This window comes from Desmodus rotundus, chromosome 7, assembly GCF_022682495.2.
Source record: "Desmodus rotundus isolate HL8 chromosome 7, HLdesRot8A.1, whole genome shotgun sequence".
Classification (NCBI taxonomy): Eukaryota; Metazoa; Chordata; class Mammalia; order Chiroptera; family Phyllostomidae; genus Desmodus; species Desmodus rotundus.
Window position 1 is genome coordinate 113,807,450 of NC_071393.1, and position 26,530 is coordinate 113,833,979.

At 41.1% G+C, this 26,530-nt stretch overlaps 1 protein-coding gene across 27 annotated transcripts in view; it reads left to right on the forward strand.

The window, feature by feature from the left end:
* SIPA1L1 (signal induced proliferation associated 1 like 1) overlaps positions 1-26,530 on the forward strand; it is a 323,108-nt gene that overhangs the window by 68,815 nt on the left and 227,763 nt on the right. For 24 of the 27 annotated variants that reach the window (XM_071222029.1, XM_071222033.1, XM_071222028.1 and 21 more), the window contains one exon: positions 2,672-2,738. The exons of the other annotated variants lie outside the window; for them this stretch is intronic. The gene's annotated coding sequence lies outside the window, so the exon portion shown is untranslated. The remainder of the gene's footprint in view (positions 1-2,671; positions 2,739-26,530) is intronic. 27 annotated transcript variants of the gene reach the window in all.

The window sequence follows — 26,530 nt, forward strand, 5'->3', positions numbered from 1 at the left end:
TGCCGTGGGTGCTTGTGCTTGAATTTGAGTTGGGTAGCTCCTTTATGGCACTGGGGATTCAGAGGAAGAAATCAGTCTATAATTACAATATAAGCCCATATGCCACATCATGGAAATGTCCAGTGGAATGGGGTAATTCTCATGGAATCTTTCTCAGTGTGTTCAGAAATCATATCCTTTCATTTGAGTTTAAAATTTGTAGGTTTGTTCATGTACCTAAGTGGATTACAAGTGCAAATCTGCTCTCAGGTATGTCTTATTTGTGTAGTTAGCTAGTTATGGTATAGTAGGCAGTCAGACAGACATGAGCGCAGAGTTGGAATGGTAGGCCAGGTACAGAAGGTAACCAGGGCAGAAAGCCCCAGGTGCCTAAAAATGGGCAAACTGAGAAGACAAGTATTGGAGGGTGGGACCTCGTCCCCCGGGGGGACCTTTGCTCCCTGAGCCTGTTGCTGGTCATGTGGTTTAGACCCCCTGACTTTTCATATTATTGGTCGTGCAGTTTAGACCCTTCCCTGCCCTTTCCTCCCCTGGCATGTTGCTCGCCGTGTGGTAGACCCCCTTAGAGGAGGGACAAGGGGACCAGAGAATAGCCTCATTGACTCCCATACAAGCCCTTGCATGACCACTCCTGGGGGCATTAAGCCCCCAGGACACTGAGGTTCTGGCCCACATCTAATAATCTTGCCTCAGGTCTGTTGACCACAGAGACTAGTTTTGGTCAAACTAGAGATAACATCTAGGCCTCAGCAGTGTTTCAGCCCCAGGCCCAGAAAAGCAGCAAAATCAGACAAGTGAAGTGTCGCCATGGCTGACATCAGGACCAGCTGCGCTGACTCATGACCCCCCTACCCTAGTGTTGGCCAATTAGTTGAGAACATGACCCTAACAGGACACACCTGGAGAACTGGTGCATATTCTGTTGAGAATCCTCCCCTGAGACAAACCCTAAAATCCCCACCTTTGGAAAACAGATAAAACCTGTGAAGACAAGGACTCTTGAGCACACCCACGCTTCTCCCCACCCCCTTCTTCCCTCAGGCATGCTGTCTCTCTTTCTCTCTAGAGCATGCCCTCGCCTTTTCTCCACCTCTCTCCCCTCCAGGTGTGTACCCTTGTTTGCTTTCTGCTAAGCTCCAAGGGGCCTTCTTTTGCTTCTTTAACTTATTTCCTGAGTCCATACAACCTAGTTGGCTCACTTCTACCTCTGTGACTTTCTAAATAAACTTACGCTTATATTTGAGTTCTTGGCTTTGAATTCTTTCTTAGCCCAACTCAAGGGTGGAGGTCTAACTTTACCAGTAACATCTGATGATGTTTTGCCATTAACAGTTCTTGCTCATTAATCATGATTAACCAAAGTATATATTTTGAGTCTTACAAGTTTCTTGACCCATTCTGTGGGTGCAGCCTGTAGGCCAGTATGTAAAAAATGCAGGTTTTATTATCTGGGATATCTTACTCAGAATATCCTTTATAAGTTTTTCCCCCAAAGTTTTCTTCTGATGTTTATGCCATCTGATTATGGTAGGATAGAAAAGACCTGTAGCAGGGTCTTCCTAAGATCTGTGTATAAGATCTTAGTGTGGGGACATAATAGGCCTTCAGTAAGTCTCATTTTACATGCAGTTAAAGTGAGCTTTATTTTTGGCTGAATAAAAATGGGAGTCCTACTATCCAAGATGATCGGCTGGGAAGAGGAACTTTTTCTCTTCACCAGGAGTTGGGAAATTCTGTGAGTGAGACTAAGTTCTGGTTCTTCTTACTCTTTGCTTTTGTTTTATATGTTTTGGAACAGGGTTTGGGAGTTAAAATAGTTTGCACTACTGTCTCACCTCAATAAAAACTTAAGAATTGGTTTCTTGAAAGTTCTTATGGACATGTACAGTCTGAGTTATTGTAATATTTTTAGAATAGGTACATGTACTGCAAATTATTACTATTGGGCATATATGTGCATTCTTTTCATTAATAATAAGCTTAGTAGTCACAGGACATGCTTCTGACTGCACTGGGAACCTGTAAACCTACCTGAAGTGCCCAGTATGAGAACTGTAGAATTTCCACATAGTCAGAATGGCTGGTTGCTTCGGACCAGGGTTTCTCAGCCTTGGGGTTATTGGCATTTGGGGCCGGGTAATTCTCTGTAGTGGAGCTGTGCTGTGCACGGTAGGGTGGTTGGCAGCTTCCCTGGCTTCTGCCTGATAAATACCAGTAGCATGTCCCCTCCTTCTGTTGTGACAACCAAAAATGTCCAGGCGTTTCAGTTGCCCCCTGTTGAGAACCACTGGTTTGGAACAGTGGTTGCCACAGGCAGTTGATGGATTGACTGCATCAAAATCAGCTTTTTTTGGGGGGGGGGCGGCGGTGGTTCTTGCTCCTACAGGTTCTTGGGTTTCTCCCCATGTGTCTAGATACTAAATAGCCAAGTTTAAAAATCAGTTGTGTAAGTGGCAGTGGTTATTAGTTGACTTAAATTTAATTGTGTTAAACTGCACGTAAAGACTTTACACATGAAAGAGGATTTTAGAAGTAAAATGTAACATTTCACAATTATGATTTGATTTGTAGCAGGGATTTCCCACCTTTATTCCTATGAAGTACAGTTCTTTGTTCTTTCAAACTTAGAAAATAACTTATTATACTGAAGTTTATAATTATTTTAATCTAGGTTTTGAGAGAATACCTCAAGTTGGACTCCAAAGCAAGATTTACTGCTGACTTTGAAGTGGAAAAGGGTGAGTTGGTGGATTAGTCACCGAGTCGTGTTGGGGGAAGGGACTATCACTCAAATGTTCATTCTCAGAAGACCTGCTGCTTATAGCAACATTCTGATGTAGCAAATGTGGGTCTTCAATTTTTTCCCCATTGGTTTTTCCTCCATTGTTTTACTTCTAAGAGGCGGAAATGAACACAGAGAAGAGGGAAACTCCTGTGCAATTTTTGGTTGTCATCTTTATAGATAAAATAGTTCAAATACTTTTCTGGCTACTTAAATCAGTACTGTGAAGGTTTTTGTGTATACTTATTTCTCCACTCCATAGTAAGTTCACTTCAAAAAAATCCTCTGTGTGTTTATTTAAATGTGATGGGAGTTTATACCTCAGCCTGTGTTTGAAATAAGAATCGTGTTAATGCTGATGTATTGTTGTATAATTCGGAATACCAAGCTTATCCTGAAAAACAGAGATAGTTGGATAACCTGTTTGATTGACATTTATGTTTGATCTTGCAGAGACTGCACTTGGGTCCCGCTAGGCAGAAATCCACTTCTGTCCTAGGCCTCTCCTCACATTTTAGTGGACATTTCTCAGAATATTTTAATCAGTTGTAAAAGGATATTCTTACTGAGAAAAATAACCGCTTACTTTGGAAGAGACTTTTTTACAGGCTGAAAATGCTATAATATGCTAAACTCATAAATTCAGACAAAACAAGTGGTTTAGGGTTGCATAAGTTTCTTTGCTTTTCTTACTTTGTACTTAACCTTCACCTCAGCAAGATGCTGAAACAAAAGCCTTGGGATTTTTCTTATCAGCTGCTTTGTCAAGAGCAGGAGCCAATTGCCTAAGGAGTCAGCTCTTCTGGAGCTGCTGCTTCCTGTCAAGGATGGTCAAGGTTACATGAAGCCCTCTGGATAATTGGGGCACTGCTATCAAAGTGGCTTGCTATTTCTGACTTTCCTTGAATTGCAGTTGGAGAAATTGGGGAATGATTATCTCTGAAAATGTTTTAAACTGCATTAGGACACTTGCTTTGTGGCATGTATTTGACCTTCCCAGCATCCATTCTTTCTGAATATAGGTGGAATTTAGGAAAGAATTTTAGATCTCTATAATTTTATCCATGACAAGCTGATGTTTTTTATTAGCAACACACATGAAAAACTGCCTTTGAGAGTGTGGCGTCCTTGGAACCATCAGGAATTCCTTCGTGCTGAGCAAGCAGCCTGCAGGCGTGCTCCGGGAAGGTGGCTGTGAAGGAGGAAAAATCAGGGCATATCGTGGAGGGGCCCCTGCTTTTCACCTCAATCCTGTACGTTGTTTTCGAGATTGATTTTTTTTTTCCTCCTGGGAACTTGTGTAGAAATGTGCACCTTCAGTGCAGTCTCTTAAGGTGTTTTAAACCCTTTAAGTAAATAATTGCTGGTTGATAGACTGGATGTACTTGAATGTGACAGTTTTTAGCACGGGCCTTAAGTTTTAGCTTCATTGTGAGGCCAGGCTTGTTTAAGCTTTGATGTAGTAGCAGCTACACCTTGTCTTTTGAATTAATTGCTCAGTTTAATAACCTAAGCACTTAAATCACTTTCTTCTTAATGACAGTAATACTGAGGCGGCTGGTACTGTGTATCCATAGGTCAGGCGGCAGATTCTTCTCTCAGGCATTCATGCTTGCTCAGGTCTACTCACACGACAGACTGGGGAGGCCACGTGTGACGAGTTTTCCAGACCTGCTGGTGGCGTCGCTCTGCCTTGGCCTTCTAACTGTGTAGTCTGTCTTTCCTAAGTGCTCTCTGTTTAAGGGATGCCTGAAACAATTCCCTTACTCCGAAAGAAACAAAAATCCAAAATGACACACGCACAGAAACCAAACTCACAAAACCTTACTAAACCTGTCATTCTTACACCTTTTTATTTATTTATTTTTTGAGTAGTATTGTTTTAGAATTATAAAATTAAATTAAGAAAACACTTCTTCCCTCCCCTTTAAAAACTTTTTAAATTGCTATATTCTTTGTAAATAGCCAGCAAGAAGCATAGAATGATGTTAATTGATAGTGATCTCTGAATTGTGCATTTTAAGTATTTTTCTGAGTATTATAACTTCAGATTTTCCCTTTGTTATATAGATAATTATGTACTCATAGGTACTTATATAGCTTAAATAGCTATTTTTTCAATTTTTCAGTTATTCCATCTAAGTTACTGCATCCCAGGCTTCAGATTTTAATTGAGGGAGATTTGGAAAGCTCTCCATTGCTTTCTTTTCTTGAAAATAAAAAAAGATGACATTGATCACATTTCCTTAGACTGGAGTAATACGCAGAAGTAAAGACATACTTTTTGTTGTTTGGTGGGAAGTTCCAACCATTTAGTAAGTGAAAAAAGAAAAAAAATGCATGTTATTGCATTCTCCTAGACTTTGCTTGTGTTATATGTGGTGGCAGCAAAAAACCCAATAATCATAGTGCCTCCCGTTGGCCATCCAGGCGATAGAGTGACTGTAGTGGGTTCAAAGGTCAGTTAAGAATGGAAGCCTGGAGCCCTGGCTGAGTTGCTCACTCAGTTGGCTAGAGCATCATCCCGATACCCCAGGGTTGCGGGTTTGGTCTCTGGTCAGGACACAAATGAGAAACAACCAATGAAAGCAGCATAAATAAAGTGGAAAAAAATGGACATTTCTCTTTCTCCCTCTCTCTCCCCCTCCCTCCCTCCCCCTTGTTTCCTCCCCAAAACAATAGATAAAACTTTTAAAAAATGGAAGCCCAGAAATCATTTCTTTCCTATCTCTCCAGCCTACTGACCTGTGACCTTACCCTCTCATGTCCACTTGATGCAACCTATCACTTTTCTCCTCGTTATTCCTTTTTCAAATAAAGATTTTATTTGTTTATTCTTAGAGAGCGAGAAAGGGAGGGGGAAAGAGAGGGAGAGAAACACCGATGTGTGAGACAAACGTGGGTTGGTTGCTCTGACCAGGGATTGAACTGGTCACCTTTCAGGTGGCGGGATGACGGCCAGCCCACTGAGCCGCAATGGCCATGGCTCTCCTCATTATTCTACCAGGTTATGTCTTCGTTAAAACGTAAGAGCTCTTCACAGCCAATGCAGTTTCCAGGGACAACGACAGTAAAAAAAGTGATGGTCAGACTGAATACATTAACTCTAGGGAGAATGTAACTCAGGTGTTTACCTGGAGCAGACTTGTTAGATTCTTTGGGTCGACCTAAATTGAAGTTCCATGGTGGCACTGGGGGCACAAAATGGAGACCACTTTTTAAGATAAATACTGGATGAAATTGTAGGGACTAAATGCGAAGTATAATGTGACATATTAAAAATGTAGAGTAGCCAAGGGGTGATTGCACAGTGTTCTTTTTATCTTGCCCAGGACTAATTTGAGTTGAGTTTGGCAAGCCTTGAGGTCACCTCAGAATTATTTCATTATGCGTATCCATTATGCAAAGATTTCTTTGTTCTTAGGAAACTATATGAACTTTTCTGGTCTAGCAGATGCTTTCACCACCTTTGGGACTGTGAAGTGACCCCTTCACATGGACTCACGCCATCGCCCTTTTCCTCTGCAGTACGAAGCATTCTTTCTCACCTGCACGGTCTGCAGACACTTAGAGTGCAGTGTCCACATGAGACGGAGAGTCGCCCCTTTCATCTCGCTGCAGCGGCAGGTAGAACACAGGGGAACAGGGATTGAAGTCGGCTGTCTCGGAGGAGTGCCTTATTTCTCAGCACTGACCCTGTCGTCTTTCTGAGCCCGGGAGTTGTGTGGGTGCGACTCTGGAGATGCTGCCGGGTGACCCACTTTCCTGACCGTCTAATTAATTTAAAGTTTTCTGATAGGAGTGATTTGAACAAAAGTCTTAAGTACGGAGTCAGCAAATAGAGAAGGAAGAACAAGACTTGTGCGTGTGAGTGTGGGTGGAGGTCAGGGAGTGAATCTGTGCAAACTGCGCCACCGCCCCGGCCGCTCCTGCCCGCCTTCCTAAGTTGGGCGGTGGAAGCATCTTTGGAGACCTGGCTTCTGGGGCCAGATCCTAGCGTGGAACTGGCGATGAAACTTGAGGGGAGTTGGCACCTGCCAGTTCTTCATGATGTTTCTGAAAGGGTTTAGGAAACTTAGTGCTGGGGTTTTTTTAAAGTGTGAAAGCCAGACTTGAATTAGTTTGTCAATACTGAAGCACATTTTATGTGTAAAAGGAAGTTGGAAAATCTTCACTGTCACTTGAGTGGCTTTCTTTGAAACTAGGCATGCAAAATTAAGGCCACGTGGTGGTGAAGCCCAGCATGCCATGTTTTGGGGGTGTTGGTGCTCCTGGGAAAAGGGCTTTATTATGCTCCCTTGGAAATTATTGAAGAGGCTTGAGGAAAGCTACTGCTCACGTCTGCACAACACATGTCAAAGTCTCCAGCACCCTGGTGATAGGGAGAGCATGGGAGGTGTGGGTGTGCAGCCCTTCCACGTGGCATCAGCCTCTTTGGAGCAGGGGGTGTTCCCGAACTGTTCTTTGTCTCAGCACATGCCTAGCTCTGTGTTCTTCCTGTAACAGTGTCCTTAATAGGAAAAAAAAAAAAAAAGACTGATGGGTACTCTGGAAGTTAAATAATGAGTGCTTACTGAAGAACTAGTGGACTGATTTTCTTTTCAGGGAGTCTTTTTTTTGAAATAAACTCTAACTTAATTCAGTAAATGACCCTTTCCTGCTACTGACCAATGTGTTTTTCTGTGGTTAATTGGAAAATAAATGGTTTGAGAAATTGACTAGGTAACACTTGATGGTTATTGGTCTTTGTAGGGGGCCTCTGAGCAGGCTCTAGCCTTAAAGCTTTTGTAGTTACAAGAGGTAAGGTATTCCACTTCCACTTCTGTTGCCACCTGTTTCCTCCCTGGATTTATTAGTGGGGTAATTATTTGACAGTTATAGTATAGAGATTTTTTTTTTTTTACTTAGGATAGAAATACAAAAAGAAATTTCCCTTGTAATCAAGTTGTTTTTCTAGAAGGACATAATTAAAAATTGTTATTATAAGTTACCAAATGTAATCAGGCCTGTAGTGGAAATACGAGAGAAATGCATTGACGTGTCTGTAGAGTGAGGACGAAGTCCATGGAGTTGGTTATTGAAAGATTCATCCATCCACCTATCCATCCATCCACCCATCCATCTGTGAAAAGAGGAACATTTATTTCTCAAGTAACCAGAGTAATTCATATTTATTACATAAAATCTGGATGTTGCTAAAAGGCAAATAGATAAAAGTAAAAGCCACCCGGTTCCTACCAGGTCACTCAGTCTCCACCACCCAGAGGCGGCATTTTAACTTCCTGTTTGTGAGATTTTTTCAAACACGCACAAAAGCAGAGTGAATGGTACAATGTGGCTCCAGGCACCTATCATCTAGTTTCAACACTTACAGATATTTTATCAGTCTTATTGCCTCTGTCTTCTTCCTGCTTTGATTGATTGATTGGAGTTTTAAAACTCAACCTAGATATTATACAATACCACATAACTTATAAATACTTCAGTTAGTATTTTAACAGATAATAACTTTAAAAATTAGTCACAGTGTCATTAACCTTAATGAAATTAATGATTAGTCTTTAATGTTACTTACTAGCTAGTCCTCTGTCCATGTTCATTTTACTCCATTGTGTCAAAAATACCATTTTACAGTTAGTTTGTTGCAATCAGGGTCCGAATAAGATGAACATGATAGGTTGCATTCCTCTCTTTTAAGTCTTAATCTGTAACATTTTCCCTTCCCTCCCCTTTTCCATGCAGTTTATTGTAGAGGAAACTGGGGCATTTGTTCTGTTTGCTGACAGGTTTGGGTACAGAGGAGGTGAGTGGTGTCCATCCAGACCCTGATTTTCTGGAGAGTCCACTACATGAAGGGAACCCTCCTTATTGATATAATAAGCTGACCTTTCTTAAAAAGTTAAGTTTGCATTCTCACATCAATGTAGGCTATTGGTGGGGAAGGAATCCTAGGGGTTAAAAGGGAATGTGACTTTTTAGTGATGTTAACATAATTTTAACATTTCTATATTCGGTTCTCTTCCAGTTAGAGCCAAGTTTCTAGCCTAGGAAAAAGTTGCGTGCGGGTTCATACCAGTGATAATTAATCATACCAACTGAAGCCTCATGTGGCTGTTTAAGTTGACAATCTTCTCTTCTTCAGCAAAAACAAACAAACAAACACCCCCTCCAGCTTCATTTGTGATGGTATGGTTGCTCTTGGTAGTTTGTCTTCTTGCATTTGATTAGTTTTTAATTTAGCAGTGGTTACAGGGATATCTTTATTTCACCTTATTCTTTAACACTCAATAACCCTATAAAGTCCTTGTGATGTGTTTTTTAAATTAATTTTTAATAGGAGTAATAAATGGGTCTCTATGACTTACTCCCCAGTTCCCTAGCCCCTTCCAGGTTCCCCTGCTAGCTCTCCAGAGGCAAATCCTTTGTTGGCTTGCAGTTTATCATATGAAAGTATTACATTTTTGTGTTTTAAAACTTCACATAATTGTTACTGTATTGAATATCAGTGACTTTTTTTTCATTCAGTGACAAGCTTTGGAGCTCTGTCCATCTTAGTTCATGTAAATCTAGTTCCTCCTTTTAGACTGCTGCTTAATGTATAGACCAGTCACTGGTCTATAGTTTTTAAATGTTCTGTAGTTTTTAAATTTAATTAAGTTATTTTTTTTTTTTACCATTTTTCTATTGCTGAACCTCTAGATTGTTTTTGATAGGCCCCGATTACAAATCAGGCTTCAAAGAACAGGCTGGCCCTGGGCTCCGTGCCCGGGGCCACGCGCTTCTCTAGGCGGTGGTCAGGTCATGGGGCGCTGCGGTGGATGCTGCCGAATTGTTTCACCAGGGGCACTCCCATCAGTAGCGGACAGGTTCTTTTATTCCACATGTTTATCTAAAGAAATGGGATGGGGCAGGGGCTAAATTTAAAGAACTAACTTATAAATAAGTAGACCTCATTAAGTTCTAATATTTAGTCTTGAAATTTTTCTTTAAGACTGGTTTTAGTTTTCGACTGTATTTCGCTACCAGCTGTAAATTTATTTATACATAGAGAATTCTGCAATTAAATAGTTAGAAGTAAATTATGATAATGTCCACTGAGCTTTTGTATAAAAGTAACACCTCCCTTGAGAAGTTGTGCATTGGAGTAAAGCTGGATGTGAGAGTTGTCTTAATTGCTCCTTAGGTTCTAAGGCTTCTTCAGTTAACTGCTGATCTCTGTTCCGATGGCTGGGGAATGTGTTGTATATTCAGCATAATAACGCCCACCTCATTATGGACACCACAGGCAGAGGGAATACATAATTAAATGAGAGCCACCACTGGGCAGGGATAGGCACAGAGCCTCCTTTGGTTTCCTGTAAAGGACATTCCTCAAAGTAAAGATGGTACATACCCTTTTCCTTTCCTTTGAGTGGTTGTCTGGCATGATGGGGAAAGCTGATAATAGCTCCATACTCTTGTGATCTCTTCAGAAAAGAATGTAAAAATTATTTTTGATTGATTATGGTCAGGAGCTGTGATTTTCGAAGTTGTCCATCTTCATATGCTACTTCTTTCTCTATAAAAGTTATGCATATTTCCTTTTAATTTCTAAAATCCTTTAACTGGAGGCCTCACTGGGAGTCTGAGCCTCTCTCTTTGCATCTGTCTAATGGGACTAATAAGCCACAGGCCTCGCAGGGTTGCTGGCGTCCTGGGTGCCACTGTGGTGCCCATAGGAGGAGGCAAGCTCTCAGCTGCACAAGACCAGAGAAGTCACTGAGTCCAACCTTCTATGGCAGCTGAGAAAACTGAGGCCAGGAGTGGGAAGTAACACCGTTCGCCCCCAGTTTGTCCTCACGACTGAAGTGACCTTTGCCACACATCAGGTCACTTTGTGACTCTTTTCTTGAGAAACCACAGAGGCAGCTTTTACCCACATTTTCCTGGCCTGGAATTTCCCTTTCTTCTCGCCACCTGCCAGCTCCCTTGTCCTCCTTTGAAACACATTCAAGGTCATTTCCTCAGGAAGGCCTTTATGGCCAATCCTGCAGGTGGATATTATCTCGTATCATTCACTCAAGTATATCTTTCACTGTCAAAATTTGAACTTATTTGTATATGTATGTCTTAGAAAGCTCTTTGCTGTCCCCATTAGTGGTCTATAAAGGATCTGCCCCATAACATGCTGGTTATGTAGGGAAAAGGACCGTCCTTAGAAGAAAACCGTATTTGTTAGCAGTGCAATGTTATTTCTGTGTTTTGAAAGAAAATATCAACTGACAGATATAATTAAACTCTCAATAAACACCTGTACCATGTTTTTAGTGTATTAGCTCCTACTCACAGACCTTTGTTCTGCCTTTTATACAGTCACCTTTGAAGCCAGTAAGTCAGAGCTAAGGATTATGTTAAATAAATTGGAACAAAACTGTCCCCTGATATCTTTGCGTGTGGATGAGTATACTGCAGCTTTCCTCATGTTCTCATCTTTTTCGTATGCTATGAAAGTGGTGAACAAAATAAAAATACCAACATAACTTGCAGAAGAAGTTATATGCCGACTGATTAGTCCATAAAAGATCATATGAAAACCAGGTTAGAAGCTTTCATAATTCTCAACATGAATGAATGCACAATTGAGTGTTACACAGTACAACATACACACTTTAATGTAATCTCAACATGGAGTTGAATAGAGAACTGCTTATATATGGCATCCATTGTAGTCAAATTCTGTGTGTGTGTGCGTGTGTGTGTGTGTGGCCCTTCTGGGAAGTACTGCAGGTAGCTCCTTCCCCCAATGTACCAACAAATGCATGTGTTGGGTGTGTCAGCTCATATGAAATGACTGCAAGGTCTTAGTTTATATTTGGGGTGGGAAGGAAAGACATCTAATCGCATTTTAGATTGGGAAGGAGCCTTAGCTGTCATCTGTTCATTTTATAGATGGAAAAGGATATTCACAGAGATCAAAAAGCTTGCCCAAGGTTATATTCCTTTATGGCGCTAAGGCTCAGAGCTCTGAGTTTGTGGAGATGGCTGTCACTATTGATGCTTTTCTAAGACACTGTAGTGTCTCTCTGCTCATTCAGGGACCTCAGAGTATTTCCTAAGTTATTTATCTTTTGTATTTTGAATACTTAGAAAATTAGGTTGTTGATGGGGTTTGAGGCTAGATTTTTTTTCTTTGAATATGCTTTAGCATGGTGTCCACAGTTGGTTTCTTTTTTTCCTGAGAAGACATAATAGAAAACAAAAACTTTGTCTAAATTGGAGTTTTATTATTTTCTCATGTTGTGAAATAAGTAATTTTTTTGGAAAAGCCTTTGTGTAAAACATTTTTGAAAATCTAAGGCAGTTTCAGTTGCACCTTTTAAGTGTTGACTTTAAGTTAATTCTAAGTTAAGTTCCTAACTCCTGAAGACTGAATCTTATTTATCTTTCTATTCCCTGCAGCTCCTAGCACAGAGCAAAATGTTTAGAAAGCCCACTTGGAGGGCAGTTTATCTGAAATCTCTCTCTCTGTTTTCCTACCCAAATCCTTAGTGAGAATTCCTTCACCCTTCTGTGTCCCTGGCCTTTCTCTTCCATGTCATTGGGAACCAAGGATCAAAGGAAACCTCAGGAAGAATTATTTGGACATTTGAAATACAAAATTTCTTACTGATCAAAAATTAGATCACTGGGCCAGGACGTAATTTTTACTCTTGTTTGTTGAAGTCTCACCACGTGGCTAATACATACTCTTTGAGTGCAGAGGTGAGTCGGCATGACCCGCTGCCTTTAAGGCCCTAAACTCCAATAGATGAGGCAGGTGTGTATGTCGGTGCCGTGGTGGCAGTATGAGAAGTGTTGAAGCCATACGTGCACCCTTGACGTTTCTCATTAGTGACATAGAGAAGGGTATGAATACCATGGGTGGTATGAGTTCAATCACAAAGTCATTAGTTTTTTTTAAATTAAATTTTATATTTTAAATGGCTAATACTTGCCCAGAGAGTAAAATCCAAAAGGTTATATTGTAAAACAAAACTGCATAGCCTTTACTCAGATTTCACTGGTTTTTCTGCTGTTGTCCTTTACTTTTCCAGGATCCAATCCAGAAATGTCATACTGCATTTAGTATGTATGCGTTTTGAAATTTGATTTTACACAAATGGTAACATACTGTACCATGCTTTCATTCCCCTTCATTCTAGCTTATGGTTGTACTTTATTATCCAATTTTTTAATGATGGATTTTGAGTTGTTTCTAATCTTTTGATACTATAGTATTAACAACGCTACAGTAGCTGTCCTTGAACTTGCAACTGTGCTGGTTTATAGAGAGGAATTTCTGGGTTCAAGGATATGTATTGAATATCTTCATATCTTTGATGAGCATTGCTAAAGTGCCTTTCATAGACATTGCACAAGTTTACACTCCCACCAGCATCGTACGCCTCTCTGCTCCCTTTCTGCAATCGTGTGTGGTTAGACCTTGTGATTCTTGCCGGTGTCGTGCCTGGAAAAGGAACACTGTTGCCGTCTTCCCAGGCACCTCACTTGCCCCAGTGAGGCCCAGCACACTGTCCTACGTTGAAGGGCAGCTTCTCTTGCTGCGAATTGCCCTCTGTGATTGTTTCCTCATTGGTGTAGTGAGATGAGCTCTTTCAATAAGAAGTTAGCACTTTGTGATGGGAGTTGCTGATTTTTTCCACTGGGTTTATATTTTGTCATTAAGGGTAAATTTGGCCATGTATAACTTTATTATTTTTGTATAATCAACTTTATTAGTCTTTTACTTTATGTGTTTTTGGATTTATGTGGTACTTAGAATAGTCTTACGCTCTCCAAGAGTGTGAAAAATGTCTCCTGTTTTGTTTAATATTTTCATGGTTTCTTGTCTTAATTTTTAGTTTTTGATTAGTTTCCGATATTTTTGGTGTGAGTTGGCGTCCTATTCTCTTTTCCATGTGGCTGCATAGTTGTGCTTATACCATTTATCGAGTAATTTATCTTTTCTGCCCTGATTTTAAGTGTTGCATCCCTAAATCTCCAAATTATTTTTAGAAGTTTTAGTTTATCCTTTGATTTGATGGTCTGTTCATGCACCAGTTTCACACTTTTTAAATTATTATCTATTTATACCACATTTTACTACCTTGCATGTATTCAGGCTACTCTCCTCTATTAGTCTTCTTTTTCATAATTCCTCTCATTTTTCTTGCCCATTTTCTCTCCCTTATGAACGTGAGACTTAGATCCTGAATATCCAGAGAGTATCCTGCTAGTCTTACAGCGATTGTGATAAACTTACATACTGCCTTACATTTTTTGAAAGCATCGATCCTCTAGGACTGTGTTTGGTATAGCTCAAATATTTCTTACAGGCTGCTTTAAAAACAGTTTATTTTAAAAAGATTCATTACTGATAATATAAATGGCCGTTGTTACACATAATCTTACCTTCCTAGCATAATCTGTTTTCATATATTTCCTTCTATTTTCTCTATACTTTCATGATGCTGAGTCATGTTTGAGTGTCTTTATTTTATTACTTCATGTTCTGTAATTAGCACAGTGCCATCCATACAGAAGGTAAATGTTTAAAAAAGTTAATTCAGTCTGCTGTGCCATCCTTACTGGAAAGTAATTTGGGAGTACCCATTAAAATTTAACACGTGTGCACGCATACACCATAACCCTACAGTTGCATCACCCAGCATCTACCCTAAGGAAAAGGTACGTCTTCTCAGTGAGGCCTGGGCTCCATGGGCAATGGCAGGTACTGCTGTTCGCAGCACCTACTGTCACCCTTTCCTTTCATCTCCTTTCTTTTTAGCCATTGAATTCTGCTGAAGATGTGAAATCTTGTAGAACTGGGTGATAGCCCATGCTGAGCACTTTTAATTTGATTCTCCACCTTATCTTTCAGTTAAAAACAAAAACAAAAATGAAACTCTTCATCATGGAATCCTTAGAAACATGTTAGAATCAGCTAAATATTTTTTTTTCCTTTGAAACTTCTTACATCATCACCCCTCATCTTCCCTCATTTCTGATCATTCCCCTTCCCTGCTGAAAGTCACCCTCATTAGCCAGCGTTCTGATTGCAGTGGCCTCAATGAGTTTGTCGGGGACAGAAATACTCTCAGTCCTCTGTTCTCCTCCTGCCCTCGCTCCTGCTCAGTCAGCATGAATCGTGTTCTTCACAGAGATTAGATCAACGCCACCCATTGCAGCCCTTATATCTCCCTTCATTCATTTCGGGAGTACAGCTTCTTCCTTTCTGCCTGGGATCTCAACTCCAGACCCCGTATCTATAAAATCTTTATTTTTATTCAGGGATTCCTTATTAAGCAAACTTGTGTGTATGTGTGTGCACTGTGGAGGGGGGGCATGATTGCTTTCATGTCATAGAGACTTGAACCAAAATTGCATCAGAACAGAAAATTGTTCTGTGCAGAGTCCTAGGAAAAAGGCTCTCTCATTGTCTTAGCATTAGGTTGCTGAGAAATGGAGAGAGGAGAGAACCGGCTGGTAACCTGGGAATTAAGGGATGCGGGGAGGTAGAATTGGAATGTTTAAAAAACGAAGCAGCTATTGGATTGGTGCCTGGGTCATGCTCTCATGTGCTGCTTTCTGCAGCATGCATGCCTCCCTTTTGGGCCAGCTGGAAATCCGTGGGCTGGTTACTATGGGAATTGATGGGTGCTGCTGGCAGTGGGAGAAGGAAAGTTCTTGGAATTGATTCAAAAATCACAGGAGAGCAGAGTTTTTTCCCCTCCCTCTGGCTTCCTTGCTTACTGTTCTTTGACTTGATTAACTAACTTGATTTTAGCTTGGTGAGAGCATTTCTAATAGCTCACTTCTGGTGTCCCACGGAGAGGTGGAGCAGGCGGACTTCACAGAGAAGAGGGCAACACAAAGGGTTGCTAACTTGCCGGATGAATTTCTGTTTTCAGCAATTGGCTCCTCAGGCTTTGGTGAACTCAGAATTAAATTCAAGCTTCTGGTTCTTTTTTTATACTGTCAAGGAATGTGCTGTAGACAAGGAGAGGGGAGAGTCAATATTTAATTCCAGAATCACAACCTTTCCCTTTTCTTCACTGCTACGACCCCTTATAAAACTGAGGCGGAGGGAGTGGCATTCAGTTTTTGTTAGAGGTTTGCTGATTCTGAAATGTTGGAGATAGAAAACAGATGTTATTTATTTATTTGATTTTTAGAGAGAAAGAGGGGCGTAGAGAGAGAAACATTGGTTTGTTGTTCTACTTATTCATGCATTCATTGGTTGATTATTGTGTGTGCCCTGACCGAGGATCAAACCCTCAACCGTGGTGCGTGGGGACGACGCTGTGACTCACTGAACTACCCAGCCAGGGCTGAAAAGAGATATTTTAATGAGGTGACGCTCACATTGGAAAATAGTAAGTTCAAAATATATTTTATATGTCAACCTTCATTAATTTGATTAATCAATGACTTTAAAAAGCCCTGCCATAAAAAATAAAAAAAATACAAAGCCCTAGCATAGTACATGCTAGTTTATTTTTATAACTGCTCATGAATATGGAATGTAAAGCACTGATTTATTTTTCTAAGAGAAGTATTTGTCTTCAGGAGAGGAGAATTTTAAAGTACTGTGGACATTATAAAGTTTGACAGGACAGAGAATTTCCCCCCCAACATTTTTGGTTTCAGTTCACTGTTTTCTGTTGTTTCTGATTCTTTTACCACTAATGAAAACCGTATTCAGGGAAAACTTTTCCCTTTAGTTTTTGAGCGATTTTGTTGAATTCCTTCCCTAGATGTGAGACAGCTGTCGAGGTCTATTCAGACCCTGACTTGGGGTCTTAGAGGGGATAAGTCACTTGGCAGAACAACCATGCAGTGGTCACTTACCTCATGATTTGGGTGATTTATTTCTAAAACTTCAGCACTCCTTTCTAATTCATTTAATTCGCGTTCTGTGGTGGGGAGGAGGGACTGGAAGGAAAGGCCATTGCCCACAGACCTTGCCCTCCTCCAGCTTCTGCTCAAGGAGGTAACGAGAGAAAGCGAAGCGCGGGGAGGGTGCGGTCTGCTGTGCGCGAGGTGAGTTGATGCGGTGCCGAGGTGGTTGGCTCCAAAGTCGGTTCTTCGGTAAAGGTGGCTGATGTGCCTTATTTTTCATAATGAGTTTGAATTTTATCTTCAGCTGTCTATTGGAATGAAGTTGAAATGGTATAAGCCTTCAGAATTTTGTCAGCTTGGTGAGTTCATGGCTCCGAGAGGACTGGAGCATGGTGTTTCCTCTTAAAGCTGTGTGATTACTGATCATTCCGTGACTGACTTTCCATACACAGCCACAGATGCAGGTCGTTTATGGGTCTCTTTCAGACGCAAAGTCTTGCATGGGGAGTCTTTCCCATGGGGCATGAGGCCGGCCAAAGAACTTAGATGGGACTCCTTGATGGCCTTCTCTGGGCTGGCTTCCCTGGTCCCAAAAAAGGGAACTCCAGCCTCTGGTGGCTGCCGTCCTTGTGTTATTGCCTAGAAGTTCCCAAAGGGTTCTGATTGCACTTTTAGCCATCTAGATTATTTCTAAAAATATGTCCATCATACTGCTATTTGGAGAGGATTATACTTGTATACTTTTTAATAAAATGGTTCTCATTTATTAATATCAATGTAAAGAGAAAATTTCCTCTAAACTAATTAGGACTGATTGTGAAGCATGGTTTTTCTTTTTTCTTTTCTTTTTTTTTTTTAAGATTTTCTTCTTTCTTTATTTTTAGAGAGAGGGAAAGGGAGGAAGAAAGAGAGGGAGAGAAACATCAGTGTGTAGTTGCCTCTCGAATGCCCCACACCAGGGACCTGGCCTGCAACCCAGGCATGTGCCCTGACTGGGAATCGAACTGGTGAGCCTTTGCTTCTCAGGCCCATGCTCAATCCACTGAGCCACACCAGCCAGGGCGAGAGCATGGTTTTTCATTGAGCCTAGAGGTGGCGGCACAGGAGGGTATGGTCTGTAAGATTCCTACACTCAGGTATCAAGTTTGTCTTGTTCTTCATTGTCTGCTTTCAGCAGGTGGGACACAGCGAGTTCTAAGTAAATGCTCGTTGAGTGTAGAGGTGATTGTTGCTGTGGAGTAGCTATTGCAGTTGATGGAAAAACTGGTGAGGTTTTTAATTAAGTCTTCCTTCTCCTGGTTCTGCAGGTTTTGTTAGTGATAAGGTTTTTTAAACACTTTTTTGATAGGTTGCTTCAAAATGTTAATAACACTTTAAAATTCTTTTTACATAGTATAACCAAATAGAACAGAAGTAACTAAAAGTATGAAATCTTGTAGGCTAATTTAAAAACTGTAGAACATGTAGTATTACATCTTCTTCCATTCTCTTTAGAAAGGGTCGCATTAAGATATCTGCCTTTTGGCCAAGATTCCGGTTACTTGACTCAAAGCCCGGTGTTCAGATGGAAGTGCAAGAAAGTTTGCACAAGCAAGGAACAGTAATGAGATTTATTTTACCCCCAGCAAGTTGGAATTTATTTTTATAATTCTTGTAATTAATTATGAGAAAATGTTATTTTGTTGACATTTAATAAAAAGTTGTATGTTAATATTAAATGTTTGTTTTTCTGATAAAGTGATACAAAATACAAGGAAAAGGTGATTAGTCGAAAATTCGATCATCCTCATAGAACCTTATGTTTCTTCAATATGATGTAGCCCTGTCACACAATTGAGGTGGCCCTGTCATATGACTGAGGTAGCCCTATCACATGACTGAGGTGGCCCTGTCACACGACTGAGGTGGCCCTGTCACATGACAAGTTGCACATGAGGGGGTGATTGGAATATCCTTGGACGCTTCTGGATACCACGCATCTGGGAGCCAGGCTACAATAGTAGGAGGGGAGATAAATTTTATGCTTATAGCTTTTGAGTTAAAAAGTCCTAAGATTTTATTTTAAGACATTTCACAGTGTCATTCTGTCTCTGAAAATATTTAGCCTTTTATAATACCATGTTATAATTTTGCAGCCCAGTATCTAGAGTGAAGGAGTGAAGGATCTTTCATACCATCTTACATATCATGGGATGTAAGATCTTAGTGGAATTCTGGACTCTGTCTGTTGTTTTTAATACGTTTATAAGGAAATAATCTTTTAGGCCAATCGGTGCATCAATTTTGAAAACTGGTCACATTTCATTATTGGTAAAGAGCTTTACCTGTTTATACTTGTAGTTCCTCATTATCCTTCTGATGGGATTTGAATGAGTAAAAGTGAAACTGGTTTCAAGTGGAAGCCACTTGTCAAATTGAAGATATTTAATGTGTTCGAGGTGATTTATACAACAGAACCCTTGGAAAACCAACAGATACACTTGCAGGAGCCCTTCCTTGAGACACCCTGTCATGATTAAAGAGTTTTCTCGACGTTTACAATCTTGCTCTGCTAAGTGGATTGGGCAGAATAGTTTCTACTGTGTGAAATTTATTGTCTATTTAGTTTTATACTCACCTGAGGATGTATTTTTATCACTTTGATAGAGAAAGAGGGAGAGAGAGAAAGAGAAACATTGATATGAGAGAGAAACGTCAGTCGGCTGCCTCCCATACTTGGCGCCGATCAGGGATTGAACCTGAAGCTCGGTATGTGCCTGGACCGGGAATCGAACCTTTTGGTGTACAGGATGATGCTCCAACCAACTGAGCCCCCGGCCAGGGCTCTACTGCATAGAATTTAGATTTGTAAGACCAAACATAATATCTACACATACATGTACATGTCTGTGGCATGTATGTATATATCTGTAGCCATAGCTACAACAGCCTTTTCTTAGAGAGGAAGGAAGTCAGTAGGTACAACCTCCATACAGTGGTGCCATACTCACCCTACGGAGACCTAAACGCATCCTCCTGGTGCGGAAGAGCACTTGCCCAGAGACCCCCTCTGCCCAAGCTCTTTGGAGTCCATCCCTTGGTGCCTGGGTTGGTGGGAGGCAGAAGAAGAACCTAGACCTTCAGGGGATAAAATAATATGTGAAATCCAGACAGTCTTGGATATGTTTTTCTTCGCTTATCAGTTTCTGTCCCGGCAATCCTATTAGAGTCATCAAAACACAACAGAACAAGACATTTGTAAAGGTTAGATGTCAGTGGTGTTAGAACGTTCCTTTCTTTGTGTGTTTAGACGCTCTGAACCTGGGGTTCTAGTTTCTGTGTGTGCTTAGCAGGGTGTTACAGACAGAGCCAAGCAATTCATGTCCCTGAAAGTAATACCCGTGGCCACCTCTTAGGTGCCCAGAGCCTTGACAAATAGTGCGGAGCTACAGCCCTTCCCAGTCCTCCGGGACACAGAGAATGAGTTTATTTACTTCAATGGGACCAGTGTAAAATTCTCAATCAAATTAGCATTCATTGTGAAGGCAATAGAAGTGTGCCATTCTGTACTTTTCCTGGGGGTTATAGGAGAATGTTTTCAAATCAGAGGAACTCCAGAAGACAGTGGCTTAAAAAATTCCCAGACTTTGCCGATTCATGGTTGTTAGAACAGGGAATGAATGGGCATCCAGCTTTTCAATGCCTGAGACTATTTCCCATGTACAGTTCCCAGGTTTTATTTCTTTTGCTTATCCTAGAAGATCAGGAGATGTGATTGATTTTTTTGCAAGTAGTTGGTGCACTAAGCAGGGCTGTGAGAAACAAGACTGACCTCTTTTCCTTTGGTTCCTGGGGAATGGTGTTGACAGCAGGCGCCGCAGGGCCAGGCCCGGGAGGGGTGCGCTCGCTGCTCACGCCTTTGTTTGCGCAGAGAGAACCCACGCACTGTTGAGGGCAGTGTTTGTGTCATGTGAAGTAATGGCGAATGGCGCCTGGAGCTTCGGGAGAGTTTAAAGACGTTGATTATGTATGTGGTCCCTGCCACTGAAGTCTGGAAGGGCGAGCAAGCCTCTGGCACTCACTCTGTGCCCGTAAGAGCCAGTTCCTAAATGTTGGGGGGAGCCTTCACCCCAGGGCTGATTGGTACCCACAGTTAAAAAGCTGAGCAAAAGCTAGCAGATGCCAAGTTTAAGTATAAAATGTTTGTGAAAATGAACTTTAAAATTGGGCTTACATTCTGTTTGGGGAGAGGAAACTTTCCATGTGAAATAATTGCAATTTTAGTGGAAGACAGCATGCAATTGCTTCATTGGCAGTTTTTACTTATCCAAGGTTAGGAAGAAAATCCATTTAGCAAGCTGAAAACATGACTAGAAATTTTGAGACTGTCTGAACAGGGGGAGAGGAGGTAAATTGGAGAAACCCTCTTCTTCAGAAAGTGTGACCTCTTCCATGTCCCCTGATACGTTGAGTATCCTCAGTGGTCTGAGGCTCTGATGGGAGTCTAGGGTTAGAATCAAGGTGCATTGTCCCCCATTGGAGAAAATGGTTATTGATGTGTGTCTGCTCCATGTGTTAAGCAAGGTAAGCAGTTTTCCCCTATCTCTAGTCCTGAGATGAGAGAAGTTATGTGCCAGAGCTGAAGCTGAGTCCTGCACACCTACCCTGGTCACTCTTCCTTTCCTGGGGATTTTCTTTAAAACACACTCGGATTTCAGCCCGGCGGAATCTGTCTGTGCTTAGCTGTAAATGGAGCGACAGTCTGGACAGCCTCTCTGACAGGTTGTACCGCTGCTCAGCCGTTTCAGCGAGTGTGTGCTGTATGGAGATGCGCATTCGGTGTTGATGTTGCGCAGCATGATTATTTCTTACTTAAACGTGTAGTGCTCTGCTGAGCCTAAAAGCCTTGTTGATTGTAATAGTGGGATGACAAATGTTTCTTACCCAGTTGCTGTTGCTCCAAAGTACATTTCCCTCTGTTATTGTTGTAGTTGTACCAAGCAAAGTAAGTAATGTAGATACTAGGTAATTTAACAGACTTTTCAATTAAGATCGAATAGTTTTTCATGCCTTTCTGTTTATTTTAAAGGATTTCTTTTTGCTGACTAGGTAATAGATGCTAATTTTAGCTAATTTGGAAAATAGAAAGGGACAAAAAAGAAATTCTCATCCTTCTAATGTTAATATTTTATTAATTAAAATATGGAAACTATATTTGAAAGCACACTGCCAGTTAATGAGTTGAGTAGACCCTGCGGCTAAAGAGGGTTGGCATCTAATCAGACAGTCATGGGACAGGTACTGTCTGCCTGACGTCCGATCTTACAGCGCTGACCACAAGGAGGAAATAGTGTCAGGATGTGTGTGTATGTGTGTGTGTGTTTGAAGTTGTAGAAGCCTGAATCGGACACTTTACCTTCTGTTAACTTTTACGTTGGCATTGTAGTGAGAGGGAACTTTCTAAGACATAAGAAATAAAGAGTAAAGATTAAAAATTACTTTTTTCAAAAGTTCCTATCTGAAATACAATGTAGTTTAGATCTGCTCTGCTGTATTTGGTTGTGGCGCCCAAAACAAGCTGTGCTGCCTCAATTCAGTCAGGTTTCCCAGCACTTTGCGGTTGCCTTTAACGTGACCTCAAATGCTTGTCCCCAAATTCTGATTGTTCTGCTAGTGAAAGGCTCCAGATGTGACTTTTGGTGTCATTAGGTAGTGGAGAGTTTACCATGCAGTTACTTTTTGTCTAGCTATTCTGGGATTTTGAAAAGGTATATACTTTTGATTTTTTTTTGTGTGTGTGTGAGTGACATCCAGGATATTCATGTATTGTCCACAGTTATGTGACTTAGGACTCACTGTGCAAGTTTAAATAGTTTTCCACAGTTTATGAGGTCCTCTGGTCAAAGACAATGCATGCCATTAGCTTTGTGTTTTGTGGCTAAAGATGCTTTCTTGTGGCCTCCAGGACAGCCCTATGAGGCGGAGGATGGAGCAGCTGCTGTCATCCCATTTACAGATAAGGAAACTGAAGAAGCTTGTCTGGTGCCCTTTGGCTCTTTACAAGGCAGCTGCCATTCTTTTCTCCCCTTTCGGCTGTCTTTCTGGTAGTAAAACCACCACCCACACCAATGACTATAGCAGTAACAAGAGCTGAGCTTCACTGATCACTGCTGTGCCCAAGGCAGTGTTCTAAGTGCTTGGCTTGTACTGACCCTCACCTCAGTCTCATAGAATAGGTATTGTGCTCCTTTTAGAGACCGAGGCGTTTTGAACACTCGTGTCAGAGGGTAATTGAGAATCATAAATGAAAATACGTAAACTCTAAGCAGGTCCTGAGCTCTCAGAAAATGATAGTAGTTACGATGATTATAGCATGTGTACAGTTATAATTTCTGCTTATATATCATCATCTTCATTAGCCATTGAGCTCATTGTCCACAGTTGGTTCTGTTTTACTGTTACTGCTGAGGGATCCATTAAACGTATTCTGGGTTTTAGGGTTTGATTTCAGTTACGCTCTCCAGCATCTGGCTAATTACCTGGTCAATGAAGTTGTCATGTTTAATCCGTATAGATTGGTGCTATATTGAACCCATCCAGGCCTGTAGTCTCGCCGCCCACCCTCATGCCTGGGGCACTTCCCACGGGTTGGGTTCTGAGGCATGAACACACTTAAGGTGACCTTTGCGCTAACTCCAGCCACTGGAAGTCTGTACTCTAAAGCGACAGTCCCCAGCCTTTTCGGCAGCAGGGACTGGTTTTGTGGAAGACAGTTTTTCCACAGAGCGGGGAGGGGGTGGGGTGAGGGGAATGAGGGGTCCAGGGGTCTGGGAGGTAGAGGGGGGGATGGTTTCCGGGTGATTCGAGTGCATTACACTCAAGCTCACCTCCTGCTGTGCAGAGCGGGTTCCTAACAGGCCTGCACCAGGCTAGTCCTCAGCCCAGAGGTTGGGGACCCCTGCTGTAAAGATCTTCTAACATCAAAAACAAGTGTAACATGAATTTTCAAGTTGAGATAAAGAGAATGTTATGAAATTGGCTGAAAAGAAATTTGGGAAAGCTGAAAATATTTTTGCATTAGGATGTTCTGTTTCCCTTGAACCGTGGCCAAGAAACTCTTCCTAATAGCCTGCATTTCAAATCCAGTTGTACCAAAAAGAAGAAAAGGTGACAACTGTGTAAGTGGAGCTGTTTACTCTCTTAGTTTTCTCCCTTTTGAAGTTGGGCTGGGAGGAAAAGACCCTTACTCTCAGTGGGATGTTTCCTCTTGCAGTCAGCCTGGTCTTCCAAGGTCGGAGAGGTCCCGAAGGCGTCACAACTGAGAGTGATCTTCACCGCGATGGAAGCCAAAGGGGCACCAGGGGGCTGCTGCCATTTTTGATCCTGGGGCTTTGATATTCTTTGCTGTATCCAGTATGAAGGCTCTATTTTTAACTACCATTAACAAACACGACACTACCTTGAAGAAAAGATCAGGAAATTTAGGTACTAAGTTTGGTTTCAGTTCTGTAGCTCCGGGTGGATGACTTGATTGGCCCGGAAAGTGAACTCCACTTGGCTTTTGTTTTTCTCTCTGAACCAGTGAAGTGACATTAGTTCTCTTGGGAGGGTAATTGAGATAATGGGTAAAATTAATCCTCTTTTGCTAGGGAGCTGAATTACCCTTTATAGGATATAACTAATGTTAGGCCTGAGACTACACTTGTGGCCACAGGGAAGTCTCTCGGTCCTTTTTTTCCTTGTTGTTCAGATAGAGAGCACCTGGAAGTTATGGGGATTTTAATAGAAAACCATGAAATTTCAGTATGTTTAGTTGGATCTTAGGAACTAAGAATGTCTTTACTAGCAAAGAAGGACCACTTAGGTATTACGGAATCACAACTGCTGGCTCAGGGTTGGACGGGAGGTGGGGAACTGCCCCAGTTAAGCATGATGTTTTTCGGTGGGGGGGTTGGAGGGGCTGGGGAGGGGTGGGAATGTGGGGGACGTGCCAGTTTCCTGCTGCTGTTCTTCCCGTATTTTTTCTGCTGTGTGTGCTTTGCTGGTGTTTGCCAGCAGAGACCCTGTGGCAGGAGCCAGAAGGTTGATGAAAGTTCCCCAGGAGAAAAATCTTAAAATTGAGAAAATTTTCTTCTACCAATTTGATTTGTTTTGTGAATAGGGAAGAAGATCTGTATTATCTTATTTTTTTAACAGGGTTTAAAAATGGTTGGTATATGTTTATTGTAAATAATGCAAGCAATAATAGAAAACTTAAAGTAAAAATTACGCAATTCTTAACACAAGAGATGTATTTAATATTTTTCTAAAATATTCTTGTGTAATTTTTGTACACATACAATTTTTTATTTGGTTTTGTATTTTGTCGTATTTGTTGTGAGGCCTTACTGACTTATTTAATGACGCCTGCACTGATGTCATGCATTTAATTCATCGATGTTTCTCTGGATGTCTTGTTTACAGCTGGAGAGGGTTTTCTCTGGGGCTCTGTACCCATTTATATAAAATGCTCTAAAATCTTAGTAAGAAGATGAGTCTATCAATAAAGCAAAACTTCAGAGAAGTTATTGGTTCTGGGTGGCCAAATTTTTCATGCAGTTAAGTGTTCATCTAACGAATACTAAGATTTTTAAAAATAATGTTGATGAAAAAGTTTCTAGAGTGTATCGGACACATTCTATCTGCATACTTTGGCCCATTGAATTTATCCTGATGAAACAGAGACATGTACCAGTATGTCTGTACCATGGTGTTCATTGCCACATTGTATTTAAAGGTAAATATTTGAATATATTGTGCAGCAATTTATGATTGTATTCAATACTGCATTCAACAATGCAGACATAAAACTTTTAATTCTAAAATATTTTAAAGAAGGGAAAATAGTCATAGTATAATAAAAGAAAAATGCTTGTTAGGAATTGTACACAATGCTAATTTTATTAAGAAAAAACACTCTGCTCTTTCAAATATATTTATCCTTACAAAAATATATAGATACATGCACTCATAACTTCATGTTTTCTCTTACTCAAAAAGTGTAGCATCCATTTAGAAAAGCACACAGATCTTAAGTTTTCACCTTTGATAAATTTTGCAGACTCAACCCACATGTATAAATTTAAAACTAAAATAGTACCAGCAGTCCAGAAGCTCCTTCATGTCCTTTCCCATTTCACTCTGCTGCCTCCATGGCTCCTGGAAGTAACCACTGTCCTGACTTACGTCCCCTTGGATTAGTTTCGTGTGATTTTGAACGTTACAAAAAGGGAGTAATATAATACGTGCTCTTTGTTCTGACTTCTTTTGCTCAATATTTGTGGGTATAACAGGGCCGCCCCACCCCTATGTAGTATTCCTTCATGTAACTATAGTCCAATTTATTTACTACTGAACATCGTTTTTTCCCCCAGTTTTGGGCCATTATAACTAATGCTGGCATAAACATTCTTACATTTGTTTTTTAGGCACATAAGTGTGCGTTTCTGTTGTGTATCTGTGCCTAGGAGTGGGGTTACTCAGGGTGGATGTGTGTTTGTTCAGCTTTACTAGACAGCGCAGAAACCCTTTGTTAAACTAGCTGGACGCGTTCACTGTCCCTGACAGTGTGCAGGAGTTCCAGTGGCTGCAGGGATCAGCCACACTTACCTAGGCTTCAATTTTAGCCATTCTAGTGGGTATGGGGTGGTACCCGTTGTTGTTTAGATTGCGTTTTCCTGCATTGACCAGGGAGTGTTAGCACTTTGCCCCGAACAACTTCCTTTCTGAGGAAATCTTCTGTTGTTAAATCTTGTGTTAATTCAACTTTATTTCAATTTTAATGGGAACTGTTATCTTCCTTTTGGCATTGACGATGTATTCTGTGCCAGCTTCTCAAATCACCAGACCCCGCATTTATTCTGCATCCTT